This window comes from Euprymna scolopes, chromosome 39 (assembly GCF_053919585.1).
Source record: "Euprymna scolopes isolate OS-2025 chromosome 39, ASM5391958v1, whole genome shotgun sequence".
Lineage (NCBI taxonomy): Eukaryota > Metazoa > Mollusca > Cephalopoda > Sepiida > Sepiolidae > Euprymna > Euprymna scolopes.
Window position 1 is genome coordinate 73916183 of NC_136520.1, and position 17889 is coordinate 73934071.

At 35.3% G+C, this 17889-nt stretch overlaps 1 protein-coding gene across 4 annotated transcripts in view; it reads right to left on the minus strand.

The window, feature by feature from the left end:
• Positions 1 to 15592, minus strand: part of LOC145263874 (2'-5'-oligoadenylate synthase 1A-like) — a 51296-nt gene extending 35704 nt beyond the window's left edge. The window contains exons 1-2 of one of the 4 annotated variants that reach the window (XM_080120953.1): positions 11133 to 11720; positions 9225 to 9330 (exon numbers count right to left, since the gene is read on the minus strand). The gene's annotated coding sequence lies outside the window, so the exon portion shown is untranslated. Of the gene's footprint in view, positions 1 to 9224; positions 9331 to 11132; positions 11790 to 15426 lie in introns of those variants that run through there. The other 3 variants (XM_080120954.1, XM_080120951.1, XM_080120952.1) reach the window with 3 other exon arrangements.
• Positions 15593 to 17889: the final 2297 nt, after the last annotated feature.

Genomic DNA, 17889 nt, shown 5'->3' on the forward strand with positions numbered 1-17889 from the left:
CCACCTTCTTTGTTAACAGCTCTGTTTACAGAGGCAAAAAAGGGCATTTCTTTTTTGCAACCAAGGAACTAATAAAATTTGGATTGAATTTTAAGGAAGGCCTCGTTGTGTTTGTCTTATTTTACCACTGTCTTGGAGTAAAAAGCAGTTAGATAATGTGCTGACAGAAAAGAACTCTAATTTTTAACTTCCGTTTCTACTCTCCGGAAGTGAGTTATTTCCCTTGAGTTTTTCCTTCTTTTCTCTTCCTTTCCTTGAAGTAACAGGTCTCGTTCCCCGGGTCTGTTCTTAGTAAAATAAAGCTTATCTAAAGTTCACTCCATATCAAAGCTTTTTCATTACAGATAAATATCTAACATTTGTTTGAGCGTCCTAAATTCGGAGATGAAAAAAATGAACGGATCTCTTAGTAAAAGAGAGTTGTCTCCCTCAGCACAATGACAAATTGTAAAACAGCACCACTTTTACAATAATTATATTTTTTATGATATTTATTCTTTAACAATAATTAAAAAAAAATCTTTTTATAGTAATTACGCCATTTTCATTAGCAAATTGTACCCTCAACTATGTCGACATATATTCCTCATACTTTGGTTTATACAAACTGCAAGAAGGCCCAAAAATAATATTACGTACTTAATTGCCATGCCGAAAATAGTAATATATCAAAAAATTACGAAAAATAATGGAGTAGAAAGTTATTTCTAGTTAAAAGTAATTTTTACGTTAATTTGGGTAAAATCGCATTTTCTTAGATATTTTAAAGTAGATAGTATGAGGCTATACACAGGGGACATAACTCCGAAAGGAATATTTTCGACTACTTGTGTCATGGCTGAAATATTTGTTAATGTCAATAGCAATATTTTTTTTTTTTTTTTTTTTTTACTAAAAACACAATAGCAGTTGTTCTACTCGGTGAATTTTTGTAATTTTTGGATATATTACAATTTTCGACATGACAATTAAGTACGTAATATTTTTATTGCTTGCAACGATATATTTAAAAAATCGATTCGTCGACTGACTTCAAGCACCTTAATTCTAATATACTGTATAAGTAAATAAAATGGTTAAGCAGTTTGGAAAAAAAAATATTCGATTACATTAATTTTTTTATATATAAATTACAATAGAAAAATAGGTAAAATCCCTTCAAAGCGTATTTAAGCTTATATGAGAGAAAAAAAAAAAAAAAGAAGCTGTGTACGCATTACAAATGTTTCTTTTCAGTTATATTTAGGGAGTTGAGTTAGTGCTTTCCGGGCACTCCCTAATAAAATAAATAATTCAACACAAGCTACTGAATAAACGAACAAACAACCTCGTAAAACTTAACAAGGAAAAGGTTTATTGAAGCGAGTCAAGGTAAGATGCCAAAAAGATATAACTCGGATAAAACTCCTCTGCCTTTGCCCGGTAGTTATTCCCAAGTGGGAATCGTCGATACTGGTGTAGGCAGAGAGGGAGAGTGAAGAAACAGGTCCGCTCTCTTTGGCGTTTGGCTGGAAAAGAAGGAGATTTTCTCGTCCGGAACGGAAGCAGTTAGAGTTCCTTAAGGGGTAAGGGAGATCCCTGCGCTATGCCTCTGATTGGTCAGTATGTGCCATATCGCACACTCAGGGGAGGCACTGACGCACAAGAAAAAGAGTTCTATTTATTTCTATTATATAACCCCCTACTTAGGCTGAAAGCCAACAGAGAAAAAGGTAACGGGACAAATAGAAAAAAAAAAAAAAAATTAAATAAAAATTTCGATTTATTTATTTATTTATTCTTTTGTTTTTACGAAAAAAAAAATGTTCTTAGTTTTTTGTAAAAAGTTGGGGAATATTTGCGTTTTTTTTTTTTTAAAAATAAAACGCTCTTTTTTGTAGAAAAGAGAGAAAGAAAAGTTTCTTTTTTAACAGAAATATACAGTTTTACGTAGTTTCTTTGGCCAATGTAGCCGTCGGCCACTACGTGTAGTGGTCACATAACTGTTCTCACGTGGAGCATTTACCTCAGGTGTATGATGATGCTGTGTGTATGTTGGAGGAATGTGTGGCTCATGTATTAATGTGTCCAGAAAGGCTCTTTTTACCCTATCTATGGAAATTGTCTCTTTTTTACCACTAATGTCAAGGATAAAAGGGTCGGTGGTAGCTTACTGAGATAGGCTCGTAGTCTGTTGACAGAGCTGAGTCAGTTGTTGTATCCTCTATTGAGGTCAGCATCTGACCTGGCAACGATAGAGGTGCTCCATCGACTAGTTTGGCTGCAGAATATCTCAAGTCCTCTTTGATTGAGGCACGACAGCCAAGATGGACGACCAGTAAGTACTCGCTCCATTGCTGTTGGTCAGAGTAAGCACGTAATGCTGCTTTCAATTGGCAATGGAAGCGTTCTATCATCCCGTTAGAAGCTGGGTGATTGTCCGAATGCATGTGATCCCTAGGATCCTGGACAGTTCCCAGAATAGGTGGGATTCGAATTGTACACCACGATCAGTGGTGATGGTGGTGGGAACTCCGTAATGCGATATCCAGCCTGATATAAGGGCTCGTGCTACAGATTCAGCCTAAATGTCATTTAGGGGAATAGCTTCAGGCCACCGTGTGAAATGGTCTATGCAGGTCAGGAGATAAGTAAATCCCCGATGGACCGGCCATGGTCCAACCAAGTCTATGTGAACATGGCTAAACCGAGCGTCTGGGGTGCTGAATGTTCCAAGGGGTGCACGGATATGCTTGTGTACTTTTGGCAGGATACACAGTAACGTGTCCAGGCAGTGATATCACGCTTCATATTTGGCCAGAAAAATCTAGCTGTAATCAGCTTCACTGTGGCTTTGCATTCGGGGTGTGCCAGATTGTGTAAAGTCTCAAAAACAACTCTACAATGAGTCTTTGGAACAAATGGTCGAGGTAAATCCGTTGAGGTGGCACAGATAATCTGCATGTCCGAGGTAGGTACGGACAGGTATGCGAATTTGCAACGTGTTCAGACTAGGCTGGTCTAAGGCCATCTGCTGTAAATTGATATCCGATGATGAGGACAGAGAATTAATGGGAAGGCGAGACAAGGCGTCTGCCGCTGCATTCTGCTCACCCGAGGTATTGATGGTAAATTGCGAAACAAAATCCAAGTGGCGTGTTTCGCAGGGAGAATATTTGTCCGGTTTAGAATGAAATGCGTATGTAAGTGGATGGTGATCAGTGTAGATCACAAACTGACGACCCTCGAGTGAATGTTGGAAGTGTTTCACTGTGAGGTACATTGCCAGCAGTTCACGGCCAAACGTGCTGTAACGTTGTTCTGCCGGTTTCAGTTGTCGCGAAAAGTATGCGAGAGGTTGTAACTGTTGTTGGTGCTGCTGTTGCAACACTGCACCTACAGCTGTGCCTGATGCGTCAATGACCAGTGAAAACTGGGAATCGGGTACAGGATGTGCAAGTAGAGATGTTGTCACTAGTTTTGTTTTCACTTCATTGAAAGGTTTGAGCTGGATCTCATTAAGTGAGATTTGCTCATTTTTCTTCTTCCTGTTATGTAACAGGTCGAAAAGAGGAGCTAGAAGATCCGCACAGTGTGGGATAAAGCGTCTGTAGTAGTTCAGCAGACCGAGGAAGTGCCTTAGTTGGCGAAGTGAAGTAGGTGGTTGAAGGTCTTGCAGAACCTTCAGCTTTTCCGGTAACAGAGATATACCGTCTGGGCTGATAATGTGGCCCAGGAAAACTAGTGACGAAGCACCGAAAACGCATTTACCAGGGTTAATCCTCACCTGGTATTGTTGAAACCATTCGAACAGTAGGCGGAGGTGAATGACGTGTTCCTCAGGTGAGGCACTTGCCACAAGAATGTCATCTATATAGTTATAGACAAAGTCCAAATCACGCACTACTTCATCCATGAAGCGCTGAAAAGTACTAGCGGCATTACGTAAACCGAAAGGCATAGTTAAAAATTCAAATGCTCCGAATGGAGTTGTTACTGCCGTCTTTGGTATGTCGGCCAGATTTACTGGGATTTGATGGTAAGCCTTGACCAAATCTAGTTTGGAAAAAGTCTTACAACCATGCAACGAGGAAGCAAAATCCTGTATATGTGGGATTGGGTAACGATCAGATACTGTCATGACATTAAGTCGTCGGTAGTCCCCAGTCGGACGCCAATCTCCATCACGTTTTGGGACCATATGCAAAGGGGAAGCCCATGGACTGGATGAGGGGCGTATTATTCCCAACTGTAGCATATGATTGAATTCAGCCTTTGCTGCTTTAAGTTTATCAGCAGGGAGGCGACGAGGGCGTGAGAACACAGGAGCACCTGTGGTCTCAATGTGGTGTTTTGTGGTGTGCGTGGGTTTACTCACCACAAAATTTAGGTTTGTTAATTCCGGGTAGGAGTGTAGCAACTCGTGGTATGGATCATTTGAAGCGGCAATGAAAAATACCGGGCTGATAGATGGGACATTTTGCATCATGCCAGGGACAGAAGGTTCCATACTAGCGTCTATCAGCCGGCGTCTGCACATGTCTACCATAAAATTAAAATGATGCAGGAAGTCAGCACCTAGGATGGGGTAAGGTAAATCCGCTACGGTAAAAACCCATGTAAAGTCTCTCCGTAATTCCAAGTCCAGAAAACGTGAAATTTGACCGTACGTGGGAATGGGAGAATGATTTACCGCTTGCAGTGTGATAAGCGACACTGGTGGCTTCTCTTTAATGAGTTTCAGTGGCCAGATACTGCAAGCTGCATCCGTATCAACCAAACAACATGCTTGGGATCGAGAGTCCATAACGAAATAGGCACGGTTGTTAGAATTTCGTGGAAAGCTTGCCGTGCTCGTCTTCCCATTATCTAGTTCGCTGTGGGAAAAAAACAGGGCATTTTGCATTTTCGTGCCTCAGTGCCATAACGACTATGGTAAAAACATAGTGTTGGCATGTTTGAACGTGTAAACTTGTGTACACGTAGAGTCACCATTTTAGGGAGTTGAGTTTGTGCTTTTCGGGCACTCCCTAATAAAATAAATAATTCAACACAAGCTATTGAATAAACGAACAAACAACTTCGTAAAACTTAACAGGAAAAAGGTTTATTGAAGCCTAAAAGAGTCAGTGCTAAAAAGCTATAACTCAGATAAAACTTGTCTGCCTTTGCCCGGTAGTTTTCCCAAGTGGGAATCGTTGATACCGGTGTAGGCAGAGAGAGAGAGGGAGAAAACAGGTCCGCTCTCTTTGGCGTCTGGCTGGAAAAGAAGGAGTTTTTCTCGTCCGGAACGGAAGCAGTTAGAGTTCCTTAGGGGGTAAGGAAGGTACCTGCGCTATGCCTCTGACTGGTCAGTATGTGCCATATCGCACACTCAGGGGAGGCACTGACGCACAAGAAAAAGAGTTCTATTTGTTTCTGCTACATATGTTATACATTAGTATATTAGGGGTCATTTCGAGTGAAAAGTTTATTTACGGGACCCATCTGAATTAGAGAAAATCATGATTAAAATGTGTATGTAAATAGCTTATGAAGAATATGAAATATGGCTGACGTTCAGTAGACCGACAGGTGATCAAAAAATCAGATCGAGCGTACCGGAAAACGAAATGAGACCAAATTGACAACTCGGAAATTCTACAAAAAACAATTGAAACAAATTTTATTTGATACTTATGTAGAATAAATGCAACAACTTCATGCTTTCATTAGTGAATTAGTAGCAACAGTAGTCGCTGAAGCGACGAGGTTGCTATGGAAACCAACCATAAAAAGCGCCGCTCACCTCCTTATATATTTTTACGATTTTGAACACCAGAAAATTCATCACTTCTGTTTTACTGAACGAAAATTGAAAAAACAAGTTTTCACAATATAGCTGAGAAGGTGGTCTATAAACTGTAATAATTGTTTGAAATTTGGTCGAAAAATGAGTGAGCGGTGAAGCTTTAAAGCAGTTCTAAATGACTAAAACTGCCAATTAACCCTATATTCGAACACTAAAGTGTTTGAATGATAAACGACAAAATATCAGATGAAAGGAAACAGGCCTTTCAAGTTCAGATGTTACACTTCAATTTCTTGTTCTCTGTTAGTGGAGGAGAAATCCTTCACGACTGAGACAATTTTAATTTTTTGTTCCTTTTCTCCACATTAAAAAACGACCCTGGTGTCTAACTCTGTCCTGTGGAGAGGCATTGTGAATAGGAACAAGTCGGAACTTTTACGCATGTTGACAATTTTCATTCTATCACCGCCTTATTCATTTTTTTGGTCTTCATGACAGAAAAGTACCACGAGTTAAATGGCCAAATAACCGAGTAGTCGCCCATACTTCCGAATCGCCGCAAATAAATGGGACGATCTTCAAATTTCGCGTGTCTTTATTGACTTTTGTTGACGCGCGGTAACCGCCTCCAAATTTTTTTTCGTCTTTTTTTTTTTCAGCAGATTATTATCGAATGGACAACAGTCTACCAGATTAACACTTCCGCCCCCCCCCCTTCCCCAATGTAAACACAGAATTTTTGTAAAATGTTAAGCGTTACGTTACTCTGCTTGAATTGAACCCCCCCCCCCCAAAAAAAAAACGAAAAAAAAACATAAAAATGTTTTTTTAAACCGCCCGTGAAAACTTAATTTTTTTTAAAATCAATTAAAAATCATTAAAAACTTAACGCAAAAATAAACCACATTTTTTTTATAAAAAAAACTTGGAAAATGTGTAGCTTAGCGGCAGCGGCGTAAATTATTTGCCAGATAAAAAATTATAAAAACTATTTATTTTTATAAAACACAGGGTTTGACACATAGATTCGAAAAAGTTGTCAAAAAACAAATATATAACAAATAAATATTATCAAAGGCAAGATAAGTTACTTTTCTACCAAACTGGATACATTTTTTGTGTTTTTATTCAATGTAACATGTTTATTCAGCTCGAAAAACATGCAGTGTTTACCGATGTATTGGAAAATTCAAAATGGCGCCCGAGTCTCTCTTTAACACGGTAAGTTTGGGAAAAGATGTTATAAATAATAAACGAGACAAAATACTATTAGAAATTCGCTCATTATATGTTATCGTGACATAAGTTGACATATTCGGTGTTTTTTAAATAATCTATGTGTACAAACCCAAAACACATTATTAGACCCTAAGACCAGAGAAAAAAAAAAAAAAATCATTTTTTATTATGTTTTCAACATTTTTTTTATTAGACAATCGAGGCCGCCATATTGTTTTAAAAAATTTGGCCATTCTAAGGTTTGACAGATTGGTCTTTTTAAGGGCAAATTTGGCCTTTTTTACGCTTTTTCATGAACTATGTGGGTGCCATGTTGTTTTATTGTTATGAAAGAGCATAAAAAAGGCCAAATTTGGCCTTAAAAAGGACAATCTGTCAAATAAAGGCCAAAATTTAAAAGCAATACAGCGAATGTCGCACATTTAGTGTAATAAAAAAAATGGAAAAATAATAAAAAGGAATTTTTTCTGGTTTTATTTCAGCTTTTTTTTTTTAATTTAAAAAATTTTTTTTATTACATTTTCACCCCAAACAAGCCACTTTAGTGTAGGGGGCTACTATCAGAGGCAACAACTACTGGGGCACTATGTAAGGATTTTGGCAGCAAGATGTCTGTTCACATTGCACTTGAACTTCTGCACGTCAGTAGAGTTGGGGAAGCAGGGACCTGGAATGGAATTCCAAAGTCTAGCGGTTCTGGGGAAGAAACTACTAGAGTAGAAAGATCTTTTACATCTAGGGATCTCTACAGTGTGGGAGTGGGATTTTGCAGCCTGTCGGGTCTGTCGAGGGTGTTCACGTCGTGGGGGCACAAGTGCTTGCAGTTCGTTAGAGCATTCACCATTAAAATACTTGTAGAACAGGCAGAGGGATGCAACATTTCGTCGATGGGACAGAGGCTGAAGCTTAGATGCCAGTTTAGGACCTATCAGATTTGCGACTCTCTTTTGAACCTTGTCAAGGAGCGAGAGACTAGTAGCAAATGGCGGCATTGAACGTGACCCTCCATTTTTGTCCCCATTCCACTACAGATTGGAGGTCATCCTCTAGTGTTTCTGCCATTTCTTTAGATATGTGTTCATTTGTTTTCCTGTCGTGCCAGTTATAGAGTGTGGTGTCATCAGCATATATACCCATCTCAGAGGCAATTTTGCCGGGGAGGTCATTTATGAATATCAGGAACAGTAGAGGTCCAAGGATAGACCCCTGCGGCACTCCCACATTTATATCATATTGTTTAGATGTACGACCGTCGAGGACAACCTGGATTTTTCTCTTATCTAAGAAGGATTTAATTATGTTAAGTATTCTACCAGTGATACCATATGATCTAATTTTCCTGAGGAGACCCTCATGCCATATCCTGTCAAAAGCCTTAGATATATCTAGAGCTACCGCTCTGCCCTCCCCCGCTTTGTCCAGTGAATGGTATATACGTTTAGAGATTACAGTTAGGATGTCCGCTGTGGAACGGGCTTGTCTAAATCCATATTGTTGGTCAGTCAGAAGTTTAGCATCTGTAAGGTGATGGACTAGAGCATTGTTAGTTAAGGTCTCAAATATTTTGGCAAAAAGTGGGAGGAGGCTAATGGGGCGATAATTTACTGGGTCAGTTCTTTCGCCAGAATTCTTGAATACTGGTACCACAGAAGCAGTTTTCCAACAGCCCGAAAAACAAGATTCATTAAGGCATTTGTTGTAGAGTTTGGAGAGAACTGGAGCTACTTCGACTGAGCACTTTTTTAATAGCACAGCTGGGATGAGATCGGGTCCACATGCTTTTGAAGTGTCAAGGTTTTTTATGATAGCATGCACCTGAGCAGGAGTGATTTTCAGATCGTCTAGCATGGCGTCTGTCCGCATAGGAAATTCAGGTAGGGGGTGGTTGGAAGGGTCCAGTGTGGAGTTTGAGGCAAACCGACTGGCAAGCATGTTAGCCTTTTCGGTTGCTGAGCAAACAACCTCGTGATTGTTGGTTAGTGGGGGGGGGGGACTTTTTATAATTTTTGTTTAGCAAATAATTTATGCTGCTAAACTACACATTTACCAATATTTAAATATTGACTTAAAAAAAATGGTAAAACTATACAAACACCGTGACAGCGAATTACCCCTACCCCTAACCCTAAACCCTAACCCTAACCCTAACCCTAACCCTAATCCTAACCCTAACGCTGTCACGGTGTTTGTATAATAATACCAAAAAAATTGGTACTTATGCAATTTTGGGTACTCATGCAGAGAGTGATCCAGATGTAACTCAGCGTCCACTCGGCTTTCCCTAAAACATGACGTCAACAGCCGGAGTAAACCAAGCGTCGCTGATTAAAGTATAACAAGAAAAGAAAAACCTACTTTAAATTTTAAGTTTTATTAACTGTAAAGAAAAATGTTATATATATATATATATATATATATATATATATATATATATATATATATATATATATATATATATATATATATAAGCTGAATGTCTGTGTGTGTGTATGTCTGGTCACGAATAGGCTCCTATATGGTTGACTATTTTAAAAACAACTGATCACATATAATGATAGAAGATGTATCGAGACACATGAATGGGTATGTTTGATCTGGCAGAATGGTGGCTCATTAAAATTGTGGAGTCTGCGTTCACGCCTGGTCCACAAAGTATGGAAATAAAAAATTAAAAAAAAAAAAAAACGATTACAAGTGTTTTTGATATAGATGTACATAAGAATAGTTTGATAAGTATGTTTTAACTTAAATAGGGATGGTATAATAAAATTGTGGGGTCTGCGTTCGCGCCTGGCCTCCATAGAATGGAAATAGGCAGACACTTTAATAAAGACTTTTCATATCTATCTGCGTAAGCATACTTTGATAATTATGTTTCAGTTTGAAGAAATATGGTATAATAAAATTACGGGGTGTTCGTTCGCGCCTGACCTCCAAAGAGTAGAAATATGTCACAAAGTTTAACAAGGTCTTTTCATATAGATCCACAGAATATTGTGATAAGTGTTTCAGTGTGAACAGGTATGGTATAATAAATTATGGGGTTTATCTATTTTATTTTTACTTTCATATATATATTATATGTATATATTATTATAATTATATAATTATAATTATTATCGTTATATATATATATATATATATATATATATATATATATATATTATTATAATTATATAATTATAATTATTATCGTTATATATATATATATATTATTATAATTATATAATTATAATTATTATCGTTATATATATATATATATATATTATTATAATTATATAATTATAATTATTATCGTTATATATATATATATTATTATAATTATATAATTATAATTATTATCGTTATATATATATATATATATATATATATTATAATTATATAATTATAATTATTATCGTTATATATATATATATTATTATAATTATATAATTATAATTATTATCGTTATATATATATATATATATTATTATTATAATTATATAATTATAATTATTATCGTTATATATATATATATATATATATATATATATATATTATAATTATATAATTATAATTATTATCGTTATATATATATATATATATATATATTATATATAATAAATATATATATATATATTATATATTATTATAATTATATAATTATAATTATTATCGTAAACTTGAAAATATTAAAAAAAAAAAATAGCGCGGTAGCAAAAGTGCATAAGCACTAATTTTTTTTTCTGATACTTGTAGATTAGTGTCTATTCGATTATAATCCGCTGAAAAAAATTGGGGGGGGGGGGACAGACAGGGTACCGCTCCCATACGAACGTGCGCCCCTTTGTTTCCTGTTAATCGTTCTACTTCACGATCAATGCTCTAAAAAAGTTCCTTCTGACCCTTCTGATTAATGTTTACGAGTTAAAAAATTATTTGGTCATTCTGAAAAAAAAAAAAAAAAAACTATAAAAAAGCTCGCTTGCTTATTTTAAACTGATAAAAATTAACCTGAAGCGCGTTTTCCAGGGCAGCATTCATCGTAGAGCAGAACGATCAGCAGAAAACAAAAATAAATCAAGATACGCGGAACTTGAGGATAAGTATAAATGTTACCAAAGGCAAGATAAGTTATACCTACCTGGATAAGTGATCTTGTTTAAACTTATTTTAAAGCGTTTTTTTTTTTTTTTTTTTTTTTTTTTTTTAAGTCTGAAACACAAGTGCCGAGTTGCTAAAACAGGAAGAAGATGGCTTGCATGAGACGGTCCTCTTTGGAGTCTCGATAATCGGCCCCCCCCCAAAAAAAAAATCAAACAAAAGTACTGGTAGAAAGCCGCAAGCGCCCAAATAACTCCCAGCGGGACACTTAAAAATGTACGAAAATAACAAAGAAATTTTGCGACCTGACAAGGGAAGGGGTCGGTTACCTGACAAGGGGTCGGTTGACTTTTGCCGTGGCTACCGTAATACGATGGTCACGATTTTGCTTGTTTTCTCCGTGAGCAAAAAAAAAAGTGTTTCAAACAACGTTAGTGACTTTCATGTACTGCTTTGGCGAGTGAGTGTGAGTGTGTGCACAAAGTTCCTGATAGATAATTTCTCTTCATTTCCTAGAAATACACGATTTCCCAGAAATCTATACGTTTTCCTTCGAATGTTTACATTGTGATATTTTGATGTGGACGTTTGAACCCAGATTGTAGATGTCGCCCTGATTTTTACTTTCGCTTTTCTCGGTCATGTGCCTCAATTCTAAATTCGTAGAAAAGCAGCCGACATCAGTGGATTTTTTTTTCTATCAAAACGGTTAACAATGTTTGCTTTTTTTTTTTTTTTAAATGTTATTTTAATGTTTAACATAATATTGGTCAATGTCAAGTTTCTTTCCAACTCCTCAAAAAACTTTAACGAATATCACACTTAAATTTGGGGAAGATAAGTAGTTTGCATGATATGAAGAAATTACTTTTTCAAAAAGTGGGGGATCACTTTCCTATATAAATTTAACGTAACATGAGCACCCACTTTCTAACCACTCACTTTTTGAAAAAGTAACTTCTTCATATCATGAAAACTACTTATCTGTCCCAAATTTAAGTGTGATATTCGTTTTCAGCACCACAGAAAACCTTTAAAAGTCGTCATTTTAAAGTTTTTGGGGGAGTTGGAAAGGAACTTGACATTGACCTTTGCAAAAACTGATATAAATTATTGTACAATAAAAATATTTAAATTAAAACAAAAATATTCTTATCTATATCTAAATACGATAGCGTATGTGTTGTTTTGTGTGTCACGCTTACATCTTTTTTCTTCTGAGTGACTCTCGTTTAATTGTTATGACTTTCCATTTCTTGTAATAAATAATTTTACCAAGCATTTTTACATAAGTTTTGGTTTCGGTTTCGATTATAGCTGAAGGAACTCAAGTTATTTTTTTATTTTATTTCATATATATATTTTTTTTGTTTATAAGTTTTGGTTTCGGTTTCGATTATAGCTGAAGGAACTCAAGTTATTTTTTTATTTTATTTCATATATATATTTTTTTTGTTTATAAGTTTTGGTTTCGGTTTCGATTATAGATGAAGGGATTTATTTTTATTTTTATTTTTATTATAGGTAAACGTCGATGTCGAAATACCCTGGTCAAATCACAGCTAAAAAAAAAAAAAAAAATCGTTCGCGCCCATCAAACTTAAAAATCAAATCGGAAACTCGAGAACAAAAGGAAACGAACTTTTTATTATTACCAGAAAAAATGTATTTCCCCTGTTATTATTTTAGTAAGAACGAATTACTATTTCGTTATCGTTCTTACTAAAATAAAATATAATTATTAATTCTTTTTCTCTGAAAATGAAATAAATAACGAAACAATAATAAAAAAAACCCTCCAATTTCTTCTTGATCAAATAACGTGACAAATAAGTAATAAACACGTGAAGAAGCAGGCATGGTCCCCGTGAGTGCACAGTGAACGAGGCATGAAAAAAAAAATGACTAAGTTCAGCACCCCCCCCCACTCCATTTAACCCCAAAAGATCCCAGGGGACGTCCAATCCTGGTGAAAATAAACAAACGGTGCAGTTTGAGTTTTTCTGCCACATGCAACATCATTGCCCCCCCCCATTCAGCCCCCAAAGTCTCCAAGGCCTTAACATATTTAAATTTGAGTTCAGCACCATGCAAAACTGCTAAATAGACATACACAGAAAATTTTGGACAAATATGGTAAAATAGTCCAAAAAAATGGAGTGTTTTTATTAGCCTTAAAAGAACCCCTGGGGCACACCCAAGAATTATCGCAAAGTATAGACAAACAAAATTATATAGAAAACAGTTAGTTACAATTTTTCAGAAAGTTTTATAAAAATCCAGCGCATCATTTTTTTTTTATTTTAATAAGCACAAAAGTGTCGATTTTAGCCATTTTAACCCGAAAAGCACCCCTAGGGGGGGGGGGACAGCCGTTGTTTTCCTGGAAAATCTGTTCTGTTATTTTTTTTACTAACAACTTAACCAGGTCGGTAGAAAACGGACACTTAGAAAATCGATTTTATTAAAAAAAAAAAAAACAAACACACACACACAAAAAAAATCAACAGTAAACAAGTAAAAATATTTTTTTTTAATATTATGGGGCGGGGGGTATAGTCTCTTTTAAAAACAATAAGAACGGCCATAAAATGTGTTTTCTATCGATATTTATTCAATAAGGGACCAGTTTTCCTACCTAGTAAAAATGACCTTTTTAATCATATGTTTAATGTTTGTGCAAAATTTGAAAAAATTCCAAGGGGTAGTTATTGAGAAAAATGCGGACAGACAAACGGACAAACGGACGAACGGACAAGGGTGAATTTACAGGTCCACCCTACTTTTGTTAGTGGACCAACAAGATTTTTTTTCCTAATACAAAATATTTGAAAACCAAAACATTTATTGTATAAAAATGTATCAAAATATAATTGTAAAAACATTTATTTAAAAATCTGCGTAAGAAAATAAAATTTTAATAAAACAATTTTGTAATGAAAGCAACATTGGATTTTTATAAAATAAAATATATTTTTTCTTTTCGAACACATCAATAATTTAAATGAAACATTTTTCCGAATTAAAGCAACATTGGATTTTTATAAAATAAAATATATTTTTTCTTTTCGAACACATCAATAATTTAAATGAAACATTTTTCCGTATAAAAGCAACATTGGATTTTTATAAAATAAAATGTTGTTTTTCTTTTTTCTTTTTTCTTTTCGAACACATCAATAATTTAAATGACACGCCCTCCCCATCTTTAATTCTAGCTTTTCTTCCTAAAAATCGAACATTTTGCTCGGTATCATAAATTGTTTTTTCACTGTAAAAAAAACAAAAAAAAACTACTTGATGAAATTAAGTAAATTTTTTTTTGGAGAACCTCATTCCATAACGGCTACATACAATTTAAACTTTTTTTTCGATATTTTCATTTTTTTATGTCTTCACTAAACTGTACAAGTACCGATTTTTTCAATTGAAAGAAAATTGTCGTACCCGAGAACTCGAGAAGTAGTAATAAAAATAAAATTCGTTTCATTTTGTTTTCGAGTTTCCGATTCGATTTTGAAGTTTGATGGACGGGGGACGATTTTTCTAGCGGTGATTTGGCCAGGGTATTCCGACATCGATGTTTACCTTTATTATATACTAGCCGGGCCCGTTAACTGGCGTTGCCCGGTGGTAGCATGACCCCCCCCCCCGCGTAAAAATTTCAAATACGTCTGTTATTTCTGTTGTTGGCCAGATATTAAATTACTAAGGTCTGTACTGCCAAAATAGCCGAATCAGATGTTTTATTTTTTTAATAAGTGTAATAATAATACGTACCTCCAACGCCCACCACAGCTTTAACCCCGCCCCGTATGTAACACTATGTAATTTAATATTATCATCCTCACTTTTTTTTACCATTTAAAAGAAGCTTTAAATGAACTGCTAATAATTTTTACAAATTTTTACAACATACAAAAATAATGTAAATGAGAGACAAAAAATCGATCCTATGTAGTAACATTTGTGAAGCCGTAGACATACCCATGTTAAAGAAATCTATAAAAAAAATCCATCTAACCCTAACCCTAACCCTAGTCCATGTTTAAGAAATCAAAAAAAAAAAAAAAAAATGCATCCTCTACATTGCTTCTGCATTTTTGGTACCGTTCTATTTGTAAATAGTGTTTTCAGGTTAAATTCAAGTTTCACGCTATTTTTTTTAATATTGAAAAACACCCTCCCCTCCCGAAAGGTTAAAATGGCGTTGCAAATAAAAACAAAATTATTTCAGTACCAAAAGTACATAAATACACATAATTTTTGTTTGTATTGTTAAACGCTTTTAATATTAAAAAAAAAAACAAACAAAAAAAAACGAAAAAACGTACTTATTGTCAAACGTCGGTACTTCTTCAGTTTTAAGTCGGGTTTTCCGTGATTTTCGGTGGCCAACGCCCGGCGAACAAGGGAAACCGCCAGATTATATCGATTGTGGTCTAATGGCCAATGACATCTGGTGTTGTTAACGTCGGGCATATGAAGTGAAACCCGCATTCCGGCTATTGAAAGAAAATCGTTCCTTTAATTTGAATATAAAAATAAAATCAACTGTTATGTTTTATTTATTAATTTTATTCATTCATTTATTATTAATTTGTTTTTGGTGTTGCAAATTTGAAACTACTTTTTTTGAATAAATTTTATCGATATAAAAACTAAAAAAAAAAAATAATAATAAATACTTGTTTTGTTTTTTTTACAAAAATTTAAGTACTTGTACAGTTTAGTCAAGACATTAAAAAAAAAAATGAAAATATCGAAAAAAAGTTTAAATTGTACGTATTCGTTATGGAATGAAGTTCTCCGAAAAAAAAAATCACTTAATTTCATCAAGTAGTTTTTATTTTACAGCGAAATATGATACCGAGGAAAAGGTTCGATTTTTAGGAAGAAAAGCTAGAATTAAAGATAGGGAGGGAGTGTCGGCGCTTTACATGGAGTTATCTCCCGTGTCGTTTATAAAATTCAAACAAAATTTTAAAACAAATCCAAGATGTCTACCTTCAACGCGCTCTCATAAAAACGTGTTTTTCCGCTGTAAAAAAAAAAAAAAAAAAAAAAAAAAATACCCGATCAAATTAAGCGAAATATTTTTTTCGGAGATCTTTGTAGGAGTGAACCTAAGTGACCTCAGGCCACATAATACTACCATGAAGAAAAGACATTGTTTCTTTAATCCTCTCTTTCTCTAAAAGAACTCAACTAACCAAGATTACCAAAATTCTATTCCCTTTTCTCTTCTGCTGTTGCTGCTCGCTCGCCCCCCCACTCTCTCTCTCTCTCTCTCTCTCTCTCTCTCTTTGACCGATGATTGACCTAAAAAGGATTGGACAGTCAGTCTCCAGGCTTCTAAGTTGCTACACGTGTCCTGCGAAGAGCAGACACAGAATTCTAAAAGTATGTAAAAACTAAGAAAATAAAATATTCCTATCAAGCTAATATTTGTATCCACTTTGTCAGTTATAACAACCAATAAACAAATATTACAATGGTGACCCGACAAAAAGGACATTACAACCTCAAGAAACAAACTAATTTTACCCAGGACTGAAAGGAAAGAAACACTTTTGGAGCTTTCAGGAAAATTACAAGTAAGTGTTATTTCACGTCACAAACGTTTTCAAAAGAGAACCTTCGACGTAAGTAAAACAAACTATATTTTTTCCCCCACCTTTCTTCGGTTAAAAGAAAAATACTAGAATATATTTTTACATACACAAAAAGAAAAAAAAAAAAAAAATTTAAAATGGAAGAAGCCTCCTTACAACAAATTACAATAAAACCGCCGGAATTCATGGAAACAGCAGTAAATGGCTGGTTCTCCATTCTGGAAGCGCAATTCCATCTGCGAAACATTACAAATTTGACAACAAAATTTTATACGGTCATATCAGCTCTGCCTGCAGAGGTAGTAACAAAAATACCGCTTCATATTTTAAACGGAAAGGACTATGAGGAACTGAAATGCTCCTTAATTGAAGCGAATGAAAGAATGAAGCCTGAGTTGCTAGACAAGTTAATGTCTACAAACACAATACAGGCCGTTCATCAGTATATTTATAGGAGATGCTCTCTATAGCAAAAAGGATAGGCGTCGGCGAAGAAATTGTTCTTCATAAATTTCTTCAGGCCTTACCTGCAACAATTTCCCCCGTCATTGCCTCTCAAAAAGAACTAAATTCATCCCAACTTGGAAATTTAGCGAACGAATTAATGCCCTTATTAAATAACATGAACGGAACAGCAACAGCATTCACCACTCAGCAGCAGCACACAGAAAGGAATAAAAACGTCCGTATACCGATAGGAATAAAACCCTATTTCCCAGAACAAAAAACTAAAATAAGCAGAGCGCATCTCTACTTTGTTGAGCAGGCAAGAACCTGAAAACCGTGGTATAAATGGCCAAAGAAACAGAACATCAAAATGTTACCAAGCTCACATCCACCCACACCACCACCACCAGCTGCGGAAAACTAGCAGCGCGAACCGTGTCAGTCCCCTTGAGTTTGCTGCTACTACAAATCAAAGCAAGATTAGGGATAACAATTTTACAATTTATAGTAGACACTGGTGCAAGCCTCTCAATAATACCGACGTTTGCGTTAAAAGGCATGACGTTATACCCAACACGAGTATCATTCACCACTGCCAACAGAGAGAAAATAAAATGCCATGGCCAAGCTAACCTGGAGATTGTAATACCAAGCTTAAGAAGGACCTTTTTATGGACATTCGTGGTCGATGATATCACCAATCCCCTCCTCGGAATTGACTTTCTAAATAACTTT